Here is a 16,876-nt window from a genome sequence, read left to right on the forward strand (position 1 = left end):
TAACACACAATCTATCATAACAATACAGTTTTATTTACTATATTTATGGTTCAATACCTAGAATCAATCATACATTTGTAGTTGAATCTATTATATTTACAATTGAATCAATTATACCACTACAGTTGAATGCCTATAATCAATCATACTATTGTAATTGAATCTACCATATCTACAGTTGAATCAATTATACCATTACAATTGAATCAATTAAAACATTACAATTGAATCTATTATATTTATAATTGATTGCATAAGGTCAATCAGCAGTTTGTAGTTGATTCTATTTTATTTATAGTTGAATGCATAAAATAAATCATACAGTTGAATGCATTATATTGATAGTTGATTGCGTAAGGACAACTAGAAGTTTGTAGTTGAATCTATTATATAAGTAATTGAATGCGAAAAAATCAACTGCATTTCGATTATTGGTATAACAAGCTGAAATAATGTAAAAAACGGTCGTCTTTTTTCTCCGTGAATATGTTTCGAACACAAAAATTCAGAATTGAAAAACATAGAAAAATGTATCAAAGCATTTTCTATAAATTTAAAAAGTTTGACTTTAAAATTCAGTAAATTTATTTAAAAATAAAAAAAACTGTACTATCAAATTTGGTAAATTTAATTGGAAATTTAAACAAAATATGAAAATTAAAATGATAGGATTTTTAATAATTATGAAGATTTTTTTTTAATAATCACGTCTTACCGTTATAAAAATATATTTATAGAATTTCATTGATAACTAAAAACAGTGTTTTGATGCTTATGTTTTTATGGTTTATTTGGTAGAGTTTAGACTCCTGAACTCGAATCTTTTGTCAAATTTGAACTATCACATTTATTTATGATTATATGGAGTTTTAAAATGATTCAGTTTTAATTGAAATCAATCATTGATAACTGATTAACTATCAAAGCTACATTTGAGAAGAAATCTGATTTTGATTTCGTTTATTATACTTCATTCAATTCAGGAATATCAGAGGCGAACCAGCCTGCGGCTGAAAACCTCTCAAATAAAGACAAAAAAGAAAAAAAAAAGTTCAGGAATAATATTTTGATGATGATGATGATAATGAATGATCTAAAAAAGAAAAATTCAACTGTTTTTATAAATTTAAAAAAAATATCAATACAAGTATTTTTAAACATTTCTACACAAAGTTAAAAATAAATTTTATGAAGGGATTCACCACCGTTATTTATATTTGTTACTTTAATTTATCGGCCCTAGCGGTGAAAAGTGATGTTTGAAATTTGATATGTGATGACAATGCTTCTAAATAAATTCTATCCGCTCATTTTCACCATCTTTCAGTTCATCTAACCTTCTATTCCATCTATTTAAAAATTTGATAATATTTAGATGTCCCTACTAAAAAGGACATCACTTTTCACCGCTAAGGCCGATAAATTAAAGTAACAAGTTAAAAATAAACTTGAGCTCATACATTTGTTTTCAGGTAGTTTTGAATACGCTAATTTAGTTTTTACTAAATATACTGTTTAAGTGGTTTCGAAAGAGTTATGAATGCTCTGTTAAAACTTCAATAAAATACAAACTTAGCTGTTTGCTTCAAGCTTTAATTTGCATGTCCTATAATAGTATTCAGTGCTTGATTATTTAATCGCCATAAAACTTAGTGACTGTTCTCGATCAAGATGTCAAAGCAGGAGACGTTAAGGTTATATTGCACATATTTAAATAAGAACTCCCATTTTTCTCACATTTTTGAAATGTCATGTTTGCTAGATTCGGGGCTTGTGATATAGCTCAGTTGGCAAGTATGTTGTCTCCTGAGCCGATGTCCGCGAGTTCAAGCCCAAGAGAAAACATCGAACCCAGTTGTACCGGATAAGTTTTTCAATAACGATCCGCCAACTGCAACGTTAATAAAGTCGCGAATGCCACAAAGATGGTTAAACGACTATAATCAAAAAAAAGTTTGCTGGTTTTGAGTTAAAATAAAAAAACAATATATAAAAAACTTAAATTCAAAGCTATAAATTACGGAAAATCTAATGAAACATTCACAATATGGGAGCTAAACCATTAAAGTCAAATTCCGATGTCCGACGCTATCTTGAATTCCAAGATGGCGACTTCCGCTTAACTTGAAAATACTTTTAATAATTAAAAATTGAACTAAATGATATAAAATCCTTATCAAAACTCCTATAAAAAAAGAAAAAAAAATAAATTCTCACAATATGGATATTAGTTAAAAGTAGAAGTAGAATTTTGTTATCTGACGCCATCTAGAAATCCAAAATGGCGGCTTCCGATTTACTTCAAAAATGTTTTAAATCATTGAAAATTACATGAACCCACCAAAATATGGGTATAAGTCAAAAGGGCTCAACGAGTACAAGTAGAATTTTACTGTTTGGCAGCTTCCGCTGAACTTTGAAATGCTGTTAATCACTAAAAATCGCACGAAAGCCCCACAAAACTGGTATTGGGTGAAAGGGCTAAACGAGTTGAAGTTGAATTTCGCTATCAGACGCTATCTTTAAATTTGAGATGCCGTCTTTCACATGAAACTCGGATCACATGAAATTCCCACAATATGAGTATTGGACGAAAAGGCAAAACAAGAATTCGAATTTAACAATCTAACGCCATCATTAACCCAACATGGCGACCTTCGCCTCGGATTTCACTGTCCGACGCCATTTGGAAATCCAAGATGGTGGCTTCCGCTCAACTTTAAAATACTGTAAAGGACTGAAAATCGCCTAAAATTCTCACAATATGGGTATTAGTTGAAAGGGATCCACGAGTAGAAGTCGAATTCGATATTGTGAATTTAAATATAATTTTTAGGAATGTAGCTGGTGAACTGGTAACAAAACACAGACTTCCGACAATCTAGTACTTCACTTTTCCTTGACGGAAGTCGGAAGTCCGGACTTCCGAAGTGAAATTTAGTGCTGGCGCTTTTATATCTGACGCCATCTTGAAATCCAAGATGGTGGTTTTCGATAACTATTAAAAATGATATAAATCAATTAGGATTGCACGAAGCCTCCAGAATATAGTTAATAGTTGAATAAAATAAGCTAGAGGAAGTCGAATTTCGCTATCTGACGCAATCTTCAAATCCAAGGTGGCGGCTTTCGCTGAATTCTAAAATGCTGTGAATCACTAAAATCACATGTTCTACTTTAGCCCTTTCATCCAATATAATTTTTTTTCGAGGTTTCATGTGTTCAGTCATTTACAGCATTTTTAAGTTGAGCGAAATCCGCCATCTTGGATGTCAAGAAGGCGTCATAAAGTGGAATTCGATGCGATACGATTGTCATTTACAGAATTTTAAAATTCAGTGGAAGCTGCCATTTTGGATTCCATTTAAGCTCTTTACCCAATACCCATATTGTGGGGGTTTTATGTGATTTTAGATTATTTACAGTATTTTAAGGCTCAGCGGAAGCCGCCATTTTCGATTTTAAGATGGTGTCAGATAGCGAAATTCGACTTCCATATTGTTAGAATTTCACGCATTTTTTATCATTTACGACCTTTAAAGGTTAAACAAAAGCCGCCATCTTGGATTTCTAAATGGCGTCAGAGAACGAAATGCAACTTCATTTCATGGTTTCATCCCACCGGTCATTCACAAACAATCCCATATTTATTTCATCCAAAAAGACATTCCTTATTTTTTGTACTTATGATTAACAACTTAGAAATGAGGAACTCATCCTACGTGGTTGGCTTGCGAAAGAAACGTCAAAATTTAGCTATTTGTTTGGCATAAAACCGTTATAATACTAATAAGCCATTTATTTGACCATAACAAAGCTATTGAGCATTGAATTGACTAATGCCATGTTTATTGCAAAATCGTGTTTTATGAAAACTTTATAAAAACTTAGGTGATTTTATCAAAGCATAAAAAAATGGTCGTGATGACGTTTTCAGCCAGCTTTATTGGAGTTCTGCTGATGTATAGAATGCGCTTTAGCTTTTTATTAAGATTAATACTATAGTTTTAACGATGTTTTGCTGACCATAATGAAGCTTAAATTGTTACATGGTTTTAGCTCGTTCAACTGTTTGAATGTTCGAAGAATCGTTCAATTTTTCAACGTGATACCTAAAACCCCCTTCGGAAGTTTCGGAGTATCCAATTACTATGTTGATAAACAAAATTCTAATTAACTGAAATATTAACAGTTGGAGTTTAAAATATATAAAATGGTTTAAATTTTTTATTTGAAAAGCTAAATTTAACTTTTCAAATAAAAATTTGTAAGAATTTCGTTTAAGAAACTCATATAAAATTCAGATTTTTAGAATTTTGTCATCATACATTTTTTCGTGGCAAACTTAAATATATATTGAAAAATGCGAAACACAGAATCTTATCAAAGCTAAGCTAAGCCAAGATACCTCTAGCTCTGAGGGTCTCAAATGTTTCTGCAATGCTGGAATACACAACTTTTTGCCATCTGCTTTTATGCAAACGTTTTGCAGGGTTGCCGAAATCATTGAAAGGCCTTTCTTTGGTTCCAACCGTTGAATTAAAAAAAATAAGACAAGATTGATAAAGTTATGAGAATTTTCCAAGTAAAGGGCGAACATTAAATTATTGCGATACATTAGACAGGGCATAACGTTTTTTTCATTGGGTAAAAATCAACCAAGTTTTGCACACTTTCTCATTGATGTGTATTGTTTACATGCTGTCAAACTCGAAGTCGTTATTTTTCAGCAGCTGGATGAAAAAAGGTGAAGCGGATGATCAAAGCAAAGCCCCAAGTCTCCAGCCGTGATATGGCTAAAAAGAACGGCATGTCGCAGAGCTACCTCCCGAATGCAAAGTAGAGAGCTAGACTACATACATACAAGGTTGGTACAGTACATCCCGAACAGCGATGCGCGGCAACAATGGACGGCTTAAACTAGGGCACGGAAGTTCTACGAGAAGATGCTGACAAAATATGGCTGCTGTGTGATGGACGACGAAACGTAGGTATATGAAAGCCGATTTTAAGCAAATTCCAGGTCTGGAGTTTTTCACCGGCAAGAGCAAATTCGATGTGGACGACAAATTTAAGAAGAAGAAAATGTCAAAGTTCGCCTCCAAATATCTCGTTTGGCAGGCCATCTGCTCTTGCGGACTGAGGAGTGAGCCTTTCGTGACAAAGGGCAAAGTAAATGGCGAGATCTTCAAATCTGAGTGCTTCGAGAAGTGCCTTGTGCCGCTGTTGCAGCAGCACGACGAAGCTCCGCGATTTTGGCCAGATTTGGCATCATGCTACTTTTTTAAAAGTGTCCTGGTGTGGTATGAAGCCAACTCTGTTCATTTTGTGGTGAACCCGCCAAACTGTCCGGAGCTGCCCCCGGTGGAGCAGTACTGGGCAATAATGAAGCGGGAACTTCGGAAGAGCAAGAAGACAGTCAAAGACGAGAAGAACATGTTAAAAAAATTAAAAAAATTGAGAAACTGGTACCGGATGACAGTGTAAAGAGTTTGATGCAGGGCATCAAGCTAAAATGCGTTCAATTTTACATTCGAGGCTCCATCGATTAACTTTTCTTTTGATTTTTGAAGTAAATATATGTATAAAACTACTCTAAAATTATATGTTGATTCTAAACATTATAAGAAAAGACATTTTCGGTGTCGCAATCATTTCGTGTTTGCCCTTTACCACCACAGATTTGTTGGAAAGAATCACAGAAAAGCATAACTTTTATTGTCGAAAACACATAATTTTTCTTGACATCTTTGATTGATAGTTTAACATTGACAATCTGAATGTTAAAAGTGAATATTTTTCGTTTAATATTTATATCACTTATTTTGGCAAACAATTTAACAGAAATCTCTTTTACTTGCAGGTATAAAGCTAATCATTGCATTTTAACCTTGTTTGTATGTAAGTAAAACTTATTACCTAGATTTATATTTTAGATTCTAATTTATTCACTCGACCAAACGACACAAAACATAAAATAAACAGAAATTTCTAACTTCAAGCTCACGGGCAAACTCTATCCTGGAATGGCTTAGACAATATTGAGTCCACAAATCCATGTGATCCATCTTTCCGGCTAAAAGATGGATAAACCATCAAGCGGAAACAACAACAAAGAGTTTACACAAGCCAAACTAACCATAATTCTGTCCGGATCGATCGAATCTTTAACGAGAATTTTGTCAAAAGCTCGATTACGGGGGAAATGTTAGACTTCAGGGAGCTTCGTTCGGTGGTTGCGTTTCGGAGCCGTGTGTTTGATGAGGGTGATGATAGGAAAATGAATGACCACCATTCCGGGGACCGGAAATCAACCGTTAATGGCTAAGAGGAATCGAAACTCAACGCTGGAGAGAGAAAATCAATCTCGACCACCGGCGGCCTTGATTTGTGGCGTGTTTGTATTTTCATCGGAAAGCAACCATCATCCCTAAAGCTGTTGAAGCTTCCGAAGGAAGCTTTAGTTATGTCCTGGGGTTTTCTCAAAATCTGCCTCCCCTCACATTTCTTCCACCAAACTTCTTCAAAGGTTTTGACAAGAATTTATTGCCCTCCAAATTGCAGCGGCAATAAATAATTCTCCGTAGCTTAGCTCCCATGTGTGGGTATGGGTGGGAAAATCGGATTTGTAGGAATGCTTATACCCCTAATCGTTTTTTTCCGGCACGACAACAGTCAGGTTTTACAAATTGCCACACATCCTGTGTGCTTGTGTGATCTTTATTGTGGGGCAAAGCGCTTCCGGTTTTCCTGGGACTGTCTTGAGTCTTTTTTTATTGTTATCTTTTGTGGATTTATTCACCTTTCTGTGGGGATATTGATAGACGTATGAGAATACAAATTATGGGAAACACTACCATGTGATTGAAAAGATCTTCACAAATACGAACGAAAATTGTCTTGGATATTTTATTTATTTATTTTTTCATTGTTCTGTAGGAATAACAACGAAAATCGGAACACTCAGAATCACATTTAATGTTGTAAAAAACTTTTTCAGAATACTAACCGAATTATTATAAAATAGTAAAATGGAGTTTATCATTCATAATGCTTTCCTACAATCTGATGGAAATGGTGAACAAGCCCCATTGCAAACTAACAAACAGATACTTAGAAAGTATAAGCATTCTTTCGTGGAACGCTTGTGCCGGTAAAATGGAGTAAATAATTAACTTCCTTGCTTCCGGTTAATTTGGATCGAGATTACTGGGAAATTGTTACAAACTTTTGCAGCAGCCAATTTATATCAGCTCAAGTGGCGGTTTAAGGTGCAGGGGTTGAAGTTTAAATATTGGATGATAGAACACAGCTTTAATGAAAAAAATAAAAAAATTAATTTGAAATTCACTCATCCAAATTCATTTCTGATTTTAGTTTCAGATTTTATTCAGATTTTATTCAGATTTCAGATTTCAGATTCAAATTTCAGATTCAGATTTCAGACTCAGATTTCAGATTTCAGATTCAGATTTCAGGTTCAGATTTCAGATTCAGATTTCAGATTCTGATTTCAGATTCTGATTTCAGATTCAGATTTCAGATTCAGATTTCAGATTCAGATTTCAGATTCAGATTTCAGATTCAGATTTCAGATTCAGATTTCAGATTTCAGATTTCAGATTCAGATTTCAGATTCAGATTTCAGATTCAGATTTCAGATTCAGATTTCAGATTCAGATTTCAGATTCAGATTTCAGATTCAGATTTCAGATTCAGATTTCAGATTCAGATTTCAGATTCAGATTTCAGATTCAGATTTCAGATTCAGATTTCAGATTCAGATTTCAGATTCAGATTTCAGATTCAGATTCAGATCTCAGATTCAGAATTCAGATTCAGATTTCAGATTCAGATTTCAGATTAAGATTCAGATTTCAGATTTCAGATTTCAAATTTCAGATTAAGATTTTAGATGCATTTTTGGGACAGCCTTTACGAACACACACATATAGGATCTCAGTTAAACTTCGTGTTTCTATGAAGAGATGAATTCAGATTTTAAGATCTAAGACTAAAGTGTACATCTTTCAAGGATATAATGGCTAGCATCTTACTTATGCTAACACCACCAGACTACAGAAAGAGTACTATGTATGCCGTGACCGAGACTCGGTCTCATGACCTCTGGCTTAGAAGACTAAAACGCTATCCTCTAGGCCATGGTCGGTGGCCACTGGCACTGGCAAACTCTGGTGGTACTGGATGTTCGAGAAAAAAATCATGACCAAATTTTTAAATCTCAACACAATGATCGTATACGGTACTTAAAAATAAAATTAGATTTTTATCGTTTTGTAAGAAAAATTCGGAGCTTCAAAGTCATAGTTAAGTTGTGGGAAAATGCCTGGAAAATACGCACAAAAAATGAAATAGGTATCAGTAAATAAATTTCAAGAATTTTCAATTCAACATTCAATAATTTATTTCAAAAATATATATACTTTTTATACCATTAGCTTTCGCTGTGGTATATCTTCAGAGTTTAAAATGATGATGATGTTAATCGAACCATCCGTTTTAAAAAAAAGGATTTGTCTTCAAAAACGATTCAACGTTTTTTTTTTATAAATCGTTAAAAGGCCTTCAAAAATTTTCGTTTTCAATAAAATTATATGAGATTCAAATAATAGCTATCCAGAATGGAAAAATATGTAAAAGTTTTCAAGGGCGATAAAGAATGTAACTTTTCGTTATTTTTTAAGCCGCTCAGGTTACTGGTGTTAAAACAAATAGACGACGGGGATTTTCATCTGGAATTCAAGAAATGAAGTTTGAGAGCTGGAACTTAGAAGAATTTTGAGAAGAATTTTGATTTTGAAAGTGATTTTTGAGAGTAAAAAAATCCGAAACATTGAGCACTTTGAGGCAGCCTTAAAGCAAGTCCAATAAAGCTTAAATTTTGCACAAGTCAGTTTTTGAGCCAATCTACAAAATGTATATGGTCGGTTTTAAAAATTCCACAATAATTTTTTCTCATACATCCATTGCCTTCCTAATATTCATAAATTCTGTCTAGCTAGTCCAACCGTTTTCAAAGCTGATCAGGTTAAGGTTGCAAGATCAGCTTTCGAACTCAAGTCCCGGGATTAGAGTTTAGGATTAAGAGACGAGCTCAGGCCAGGAGCGGAATCCGGGATTAAGATGAAGATAAAAGAAGGGTGATTCAGCATCAACATCAAATCTTGGATCCTGATCATAAGCCGGAACCCATAATCAAGATGATTCAACTATTCAAGGTTCAAGACCCGGGATCAGGATTCATATTTTAGGATCCGGACCTCGAATTTACGATCAGAATTTGAAGTATCTGAAATCAGGAATGAAATCCGGAATCAAACTGTAATGGATTAGGTTGAGTATTCGAGATAAGAATCAGCTTCAGGATCCGGGATCAGAATCCATGATTTGTGATCAGAATTCTGGATAAGGATTCAAGATTCAAGACCAAGAACGAAACCCAAGATAATTTGGGTCCGGGATCGTTGATCAGGATAAAACATCGGAATCAGGACCAATGATTCAGAATTAGATTAACTTGCTCAGAAACCGTGATGGATGGATGGATGACTAATTCTGAACCCGCAATCAGGGTTCAGGATTCGAATTCGAGATCAAGATGGACTGCGAGATCAGTATTCAAGATTCAGGATTGGTTGATTTTGGATCAATCTTTGGGAGAAGGATATTTTCTACAAATATAAACAATACTTGATTCGATTCTTCAGTATGCAAAAAAAATCCATTAGGCCGGTTTATTTTTGATTCGATCTTTAGATTTCGTTTTCTCGCTAAAGCATTTTAATCCCGCCGGGATCAAGTATTCAATATCCACGATCAGAATCACGAAAAGGTTCCAGAAATTCGGTTTGAAATTAGAATCTGTATACAAAAGGTAGGATCAGCTAGGATTCGATATAATAACCCGGAATCCTTGAGCAGGATCAAAATCCATGATCGGTATCCAGGATCTGAGATCATATCTGATTCAAATCTGAGTTGAGAATTACAGTTTATGGTCAGGTCAATCAGGGTCCAGAATCAGTATCTAAAACGAGGATTGCTATCCAGAATTAATATTCGGAATCAGGATCTGATATAATAAACTGGAATTATGATTCAGAATGCTTGATTAAGAATCCGAAATTAACATCCAGGCCCTACGATCAGGATCTAGGATCCAATTTCAAAAGCAGGATGAGGATTCAAAACTCAGAGTCTAGGTTCAGGATCCGATATCAAAATCTAGATCATGGTCCAGGATGTCAGGTCAGGATTATGATCACAGTCCAGGATAAGGTTCCAGAATCAGTGTTCAGGATCAGCATCGATCATTGACATCACAATTTGGATTTGGAACAGGGTCACGTTCCCAATAAAGATACTGAATAAATTTCGAGTTGAAGTCACGAGTTTATTCAAAATAAAGATTGGAATCAGAATCGGGACTAGGATCCGGATCATAATCAGTTCGAGAAGACGAAAGGTATTAATTGATCTATTTAAATGAAAACATTTACTAAACTTAGATTGATGGTTGAACTAAATTGACATAAAATTTATTTATTGGGAATTTCTTCCAGTTTTGGTTTTTTCTCTCGATTGATTCGGCTTCTTAGATGTGATACTGAGATCTTAAGATTCAAAAATAAGTTTAAACACCGAAACGACTTTTTTAACGATTTGGCAGACCACGGTTTTAACCACGAAAGTTTCCTGGGATTGAATCACTTTACTCCCAACTGATCCGTTTAGCATTCAACTGGTTTTCCTCGTAATAAAATTTTTGTCAAAGTTTACCCATCTCAGCAGCAGAAATTGAATCTTGATCCAACGAGGCCAAAAGAAAAGACAAACAAAAACAACGGACCGATAAATTCGTTAATGTTTACAACGCTGTTCTTTTTTTCTCTTCCAACAACTTATCGCATTAGTGTTTCGAAAGGCAAAAAAAAAACTTTTCGTAAAACCAAAATATTTTTCTCGGACAACATAAAGACCACCCTTTATGCGTAGAACAAATAAAAAGAAGCATCAAAATTCACCAACAGTTTTAAAGTTCGTGTGAGATTATCCTCTGAATGAAAACAACAGAAAAAAGTGCTTGTCCTCAGTAAAAACTTTGCACAAATCGAAGTTAAATTGCTGAAGCGTGCTCAAGCATGAAAGAGACTCAAAATTTTCATAACTACCACTTGGCGAGCGCATCAGACCGGAATCATCTAGAAGTGTCATTGATGGATCTGCTTTGGAAACAGTTTGATTGTTCTTTTGAGCTCTGTTCGATTTTGGACAATTAATTTTTGATGTAAATTTTATGATCTTCACCGATCTTTTGGAGTTTTTCTGAGTAAAAGTTAATCAGAATTTATGAAAAACTTTTATATTTTTTTTCTGTTTAACCGGCCTCACTCGAAAGATTCAAATTCGTCTTATTTTTTGGCAAAGGGAAAACGTTTCGCAAAATGGAAAAAAAAATCGTTAGATCATTTAAAAAAAAATCCCGGAAGATATCGTGAAGGCAGGGAATTTCAAAATCAAGCCTCATAACATTCTCTTCACCACATCATGATGGCCAATATTGGCCCCTTTCTGTTTCATGCAGAAGAAATAAATTGGTCAATTCACACAGCGACCGCAAACGTTGCATGTTCTCTGGATTGGATTCCATTTAGCAAGACTTTAATCAAACTGTGTTATTTCCCAATAAAACAGTTATTTAAATCAACTTAGAAAAGCTTAATCAATTAGGTCCTACGAAAATTTTTAGTTTAACACTTCAGCGTAAATTGAAATAAAAATTCATCTCTTTTGAAAAGTTATTCGAGTTTTCTAGTTTTTCTGGAAGCCGGGATTTGCGTAGTTTTCGAATGTGGAAAATGGATTTCGGTTCTCAAACACAAATGCAGCAAAGACAGGATTATACATACTGTACATTCATTGGTTGTTTCTAGTAGTGCGTGGGAATGAATTTTGTTTGCGGTTATCAGAAATCGATATTGTGTGTAACATGATAAAACAACTGGATTGCCAGTCGGGTTGAAACTATTTTCAGATCCAACCAAATGCAATTCATCACTAATTCATTCAACGCCAGCAAGGGTAATTGAGCAATTGGTGTTTTGGGTTTTATAATTTAATTAAAAACTATTGGAGTGTATTGAATCACAGGATGGAATAAAAATTGATATCATTTGATGAATTTGCTTCACACAATTAATTTAATCTAGGGAAATTGACAATGTACATTAGGGTGGCAGCCAATAAGTCATGTCTAATTCCGAAAACCAAGCATTTATGAAGGGGAGAATTAGGATACTTGATCCTCTTTCCTTATTTTCATCATGATGAACTTGAAGAATTTTCGTGGGACTAAAAAAATTGTGATATTTTTTAAGTTACAGGAGACTTGATCCTTTACTAAAGGAAACTTGATCCTTAATTCAGGGTGCCCTGACCCTCGGCAAAAATCTACTTAAATCCGAAAAGGTCCGTTGACTATTTTTTGTCACATAAGTTCTCATTTTACAGTTTGTACGTATCAGACAAAGAGCATTTTAAAAGTATGTCTAATACCCTAAAGTAAATGCATACTTTAAGGCGCAATGTTCTAGGTTTTAGGTAAATACAGTAATTTTAGTTCTTTTTTAACAGATAATTACTAATATTAGTTTTTGAGATATTAGTTATTTCATGATATCCAATGACCACGATCCATTCTGAAGAAAAATATATCCTTTTGGACTCTAGGGATCAATTTTACCCATAACATATATTTTGAAAACTTTTTCTAAAAATTTGAAAATTTACTATAGTTTTGAAAATATGGTATAATGAAGTTCATATTATATTTTAACGATTGACATATTGGAATAAATATTTTTATTATATTTATTTCATGTGAGAAACATTTTTAAGTTATTTAAAAAAAATCTTCAAATCACATTTTGTTAAATTTTTCAAACAAAGTTCAAAAAGTCAAAAAAAATTGTTGAGATAAAAGCATTTTTGATTTGTTGGCACATTTTCTAGAACATTTGATATTCGTAAGACATTCCTGTTTCAAGATATTGCGAAGGAATCAAGTATCCCCAGGGATCAAGTATCATCATTCTCCCCTTCATTTTGTATCATTGCTCAAAAAGCTGAAATTTTTGCTCAACTAGACTTCATTTAGGAGTGCCTCAGAGCCATCAACGTTTGAGTTTTTTTGCCCCTCTGAAATCTTGCAAGGAAATCGGGAAAATTGAAATTTTAATGTTTATGCCAAATGACTTAAAGATGCATAAAACGTCAAAATCTGGTGTTTTCTCGATAAAAAAGTATTTGGCCAAAAATTGATCTAGTGTGACTGAAAAACGGGGAAAACGGCGAAATCTCAGAAAGTTGATTGAAGCTGAAGCTGAAATAAATTAATTCCAATTTTTATTAATACCGTCGTGTGGGGTGACAATGGGCCAAAAATGGTGGTACAGTATTGTTCCGATTTTGTCAGCCCCATCTTGAATTTAGGGCTGACAAAACAGGGTACCTGACAAAATCGGGAAAAAAATTTCTTGAAAATAATTTCAATTTTGATTTGATAATTGTCGGTTTACTTGTTATTTTGTGTTATTTTGATATTTTATGTCAATACCGTGATAAGGGGTGACATTGACCCCTTTTCTTTATATTTTACCCTTCTTACAAGGAAGGGTATACATTTGGACACTTTATTTTGCCCCTCACTGTACATGTCGCTTGATAAACTAACTTTCGATCCGAGGCCCGGAGGGCCAAGTGTCATATACTAATCGACTCAATTCGTGGAGATCGGAAAATGTCTGTATGTGTGTGTATGTATGTGTGTATGTGTGTGTGTATGTAACAAAATAATGTCACACACGTTTCTAGATGACCGCTTGACCGATTTGAGTTCTTGAGGCGGCAAATGAAAGGTCTTGCAAATTGCAAAATGGAGGACCTGTTCAAGAACTCAACCCTAAGTGATTGTTTACAAACACCATCAAGAACCTTCGTTATAACTAACTTTAAAAAGCGTCACCATTAAAAGCTAAGCACTGTGTAGAGCAAGGATGTTTCCAAAAATAGTGGCTATTGAGAAAAAAACGAAACTCGCTCAGCCTCAAGGAAAAAGTCAAAATCCTTCGGAATCTTGAGGACAAGGCTGTGAAAAAAGCAGACATTGCGAAGAAGTACAACATCCATCCAACAACCGTCAAAAAAATTTAAAAGAATGCTGACTCCATACTTCGTGCGGCTTCCAACACCTCGTGTCGTCTTGGTAAGACTTTCAAATACGTTTCTACAGGTGCGTATAAAAATTTGGAGGATCTTTTGTTTCTTTGGTTTCTTAACCAACGACTCGTCGCAATTGACTAAAGCAATAATTAAACGACGCAAATTCGACTTTTCTACGAGAAATGCGGATGTTTTCTTTGAAAAAGGTCTTAAAATATGTGAATTTGTATTGAAAATTAACCAACTTTCTAAAATCATTTGACAAGGAACCCACGAGAACCCACCGACATTTTCTACATGCATTTAGATCATAATTACAACTGTCACTTCTCGAAAAATGAAGTGCGCCAAACTGCTCGCAAGCAAGTCATTGCAATTTGAAAAATGTATAATTTTAACCTATTTTTTGAGATTTTTACAGAAAAATCTGCGAAACGAATAAGTTTTTCACTAGAATATCTCATTTGAGTTCATTCCAATCGAATACTGTGGAAATTTGAGGTATTGTAAAGCTAAAAACAAAAATATGAGAAAAAACCATTTTTTGCAAAGTTTCCTTAAATTATTATTTTTGCAAGGTAAGTACACAACATAGAGCTTAACAATGTTCTACAAAGTAGATGTGAAAAGTATAATGAACAACTTTGTAGAACAAACCGTGCCTGTATCTTGCTTCTGTAAAAAGTTAGATTTTGGCGCCATCTTGCGGATAAAAATAGAACTAGTTAAAATCCACCAATAGATAGCGCAAATATAGTCGAGTAACTTTGTCGAAGACACCGATGAGCTACAACGAAGCCTCTGGCCTGCAGTCAATTTTACCGCAAAAGTATGGTTCCTGGTCCACTGTGACGCCTGAACAATTCGACCATGCTCATAGTCTAAGCTCAAACATTTGCTGAAAGTTGCAACGTCCCAGATTCATTTAAATTTTCTCTGCACTGGATACATAACTTCAAAAAGCGCTAAGGTATCCGCAAGCTTAAGATATGTGGTGAAGCGTTGTCGAGCGATATAGGAAGTGTTGAGGGTTTTTTGGAGAACTTTCACGAGGAAATGCTTCATCGAGATCTTACTGCTCAGATGGTATATCATGCGGACGAATCGGGATTGTTTTTTTTTAAATGTTGCCAACAGAATCACCATGCAGAAGCGGTGGGAATGTTCGATAAAATCATCGATTAGGCAGAAGAATCATCCCTTTCGATTGATGACATCATGTGTCTACGTCGTATTCGTCAGGTAGCTATGGTAAAATCTCTGGGAAATTGATGTTAAACCACAAGCAATGGAGCGTTTTAATTTGAAGTATGTAATGGTACTTTTTATGGATTTACAAAATTAAATGTTTCATTTTGAACCGTCCTTTATTTTTCTGAATTAAAAAAAATATGTTTCATGAAAAACGACAAATCCACGTGGTTTGTGGATAGTTCCCTAAGGGACTATTCATAAACCACGTAGACTCATTTTCGGTCATTTCAGACCCCCCCCCCCTCCCTTCCTCCCTCGTATACTTTTGTCCATATAAACCGCCCGGTCAGGTCAACCGCCAAACATACAGTGTTAAATGACTGGGAATTTCAGTTGAAAAGCAGAAAATTTCAACTAAATCTAAAGGCTGACAAAATCGGGATAAAATGCTGACAAAATCGGGGATAGACAAAATCGGGGGTAGACAAAATCTGGAGCTGACAAAATCGGAACACTACTGTATTTGAGTTTTTTTCTGAATAACTATTGTTATTTAGCTTATTCAGAATCGAGGAATAATGACGTTTATGGATCAATTTACTATAAAAAAGGAAAAAAAAACCTTATTCATAAAAATAAAGAATGCAGATTTGCTCTTAAATAGTATATATATACAACTACAAAAATTCGGTTCAAAAACATTATTTTTTGAAAAAGTTACAAGACAAAGAAAATTGGCCCATTATCACCCCTTAGAGGGGTGCAAAAGTTGTCCGATTTAAGAAAATATGTTACCAAAAATTAAAAAAAAAAATAATCCATATGTTTAAGTGACGAATGTTCCCGTAGAGTGTGAACATTGATTCTGTCTTGGATTTTGGCTTACAGCATGGGTGGCCAACATTTTCAAAAGACGGGCCAAATTTCAGAAATGAGATTGGCTGGCGGGCCAAAAAAACAAATTGTTCTGAAATATTTGAAGAAAACAAAAAATAAAAGATTTTTAAAATGCTATAAAAAACATGCAACAACAAAGCTTGCCAGATTACCCGATTTTATCCGGGTTTTCCCAGATATTTAATACAAAATTTGGGAAAAGTCCGGTCCGGTTGGTTGCCCGGATTTCATTAAAAATGCTTGGATTTTGCCCGGATTTTCTCACCTTTTATGCCGAATCGAAAAGTAAACAATTTTTATTTTTATTTTTTTTATGTATGCGCCTGAAACGCGTATTTTTTAAGCAAGTTTTATAAAAATAATCATGAAAGGTTTTGCGTAACCCTAAAATACAATTTTTAATATGTTATTAAGTTTTACGGGATTTTTTTCCATTTTTATTTTTTTTAAGTAGTTCTTGGGTATTTACAAATGCCCGGATTATGCCAGGTTTTTGGATAAAATAGCCCAGATCTGTCTGACCTGGATACGGACTGAAAATATT

The 16,876-nt window shown here is 34.3% G+C and overlaps 1 protein-coding gene across 2 annotated transcripts in view; it reads left to right on the forward strand.

Annotated features, from left to right (window-relative positions):
• The window catches only part of LOC129749438 (cyclic nucleotide-gated cation channel subunit A), a 721,507-nt gene that overhangs the window by 258,147 nt on the left and 446,484 nt on the right, over positions 1–16,876 (forward strand). The window lies entirely within an intron of this gene.

This window comes from Uranotaenia lowii, chromosome 2, assembly GCF_029784155.1.
Source record: "Uranotaenia lowii strain MFRU-FL chromosome 2, ASM2978415v1, whole genome shotgun sequence".
NCBI lineage: Eukaryota > Metazoa > Arthropoda > Insecta > Diptera > Culicidae > Uranotaenia > Uranotaenia lowii.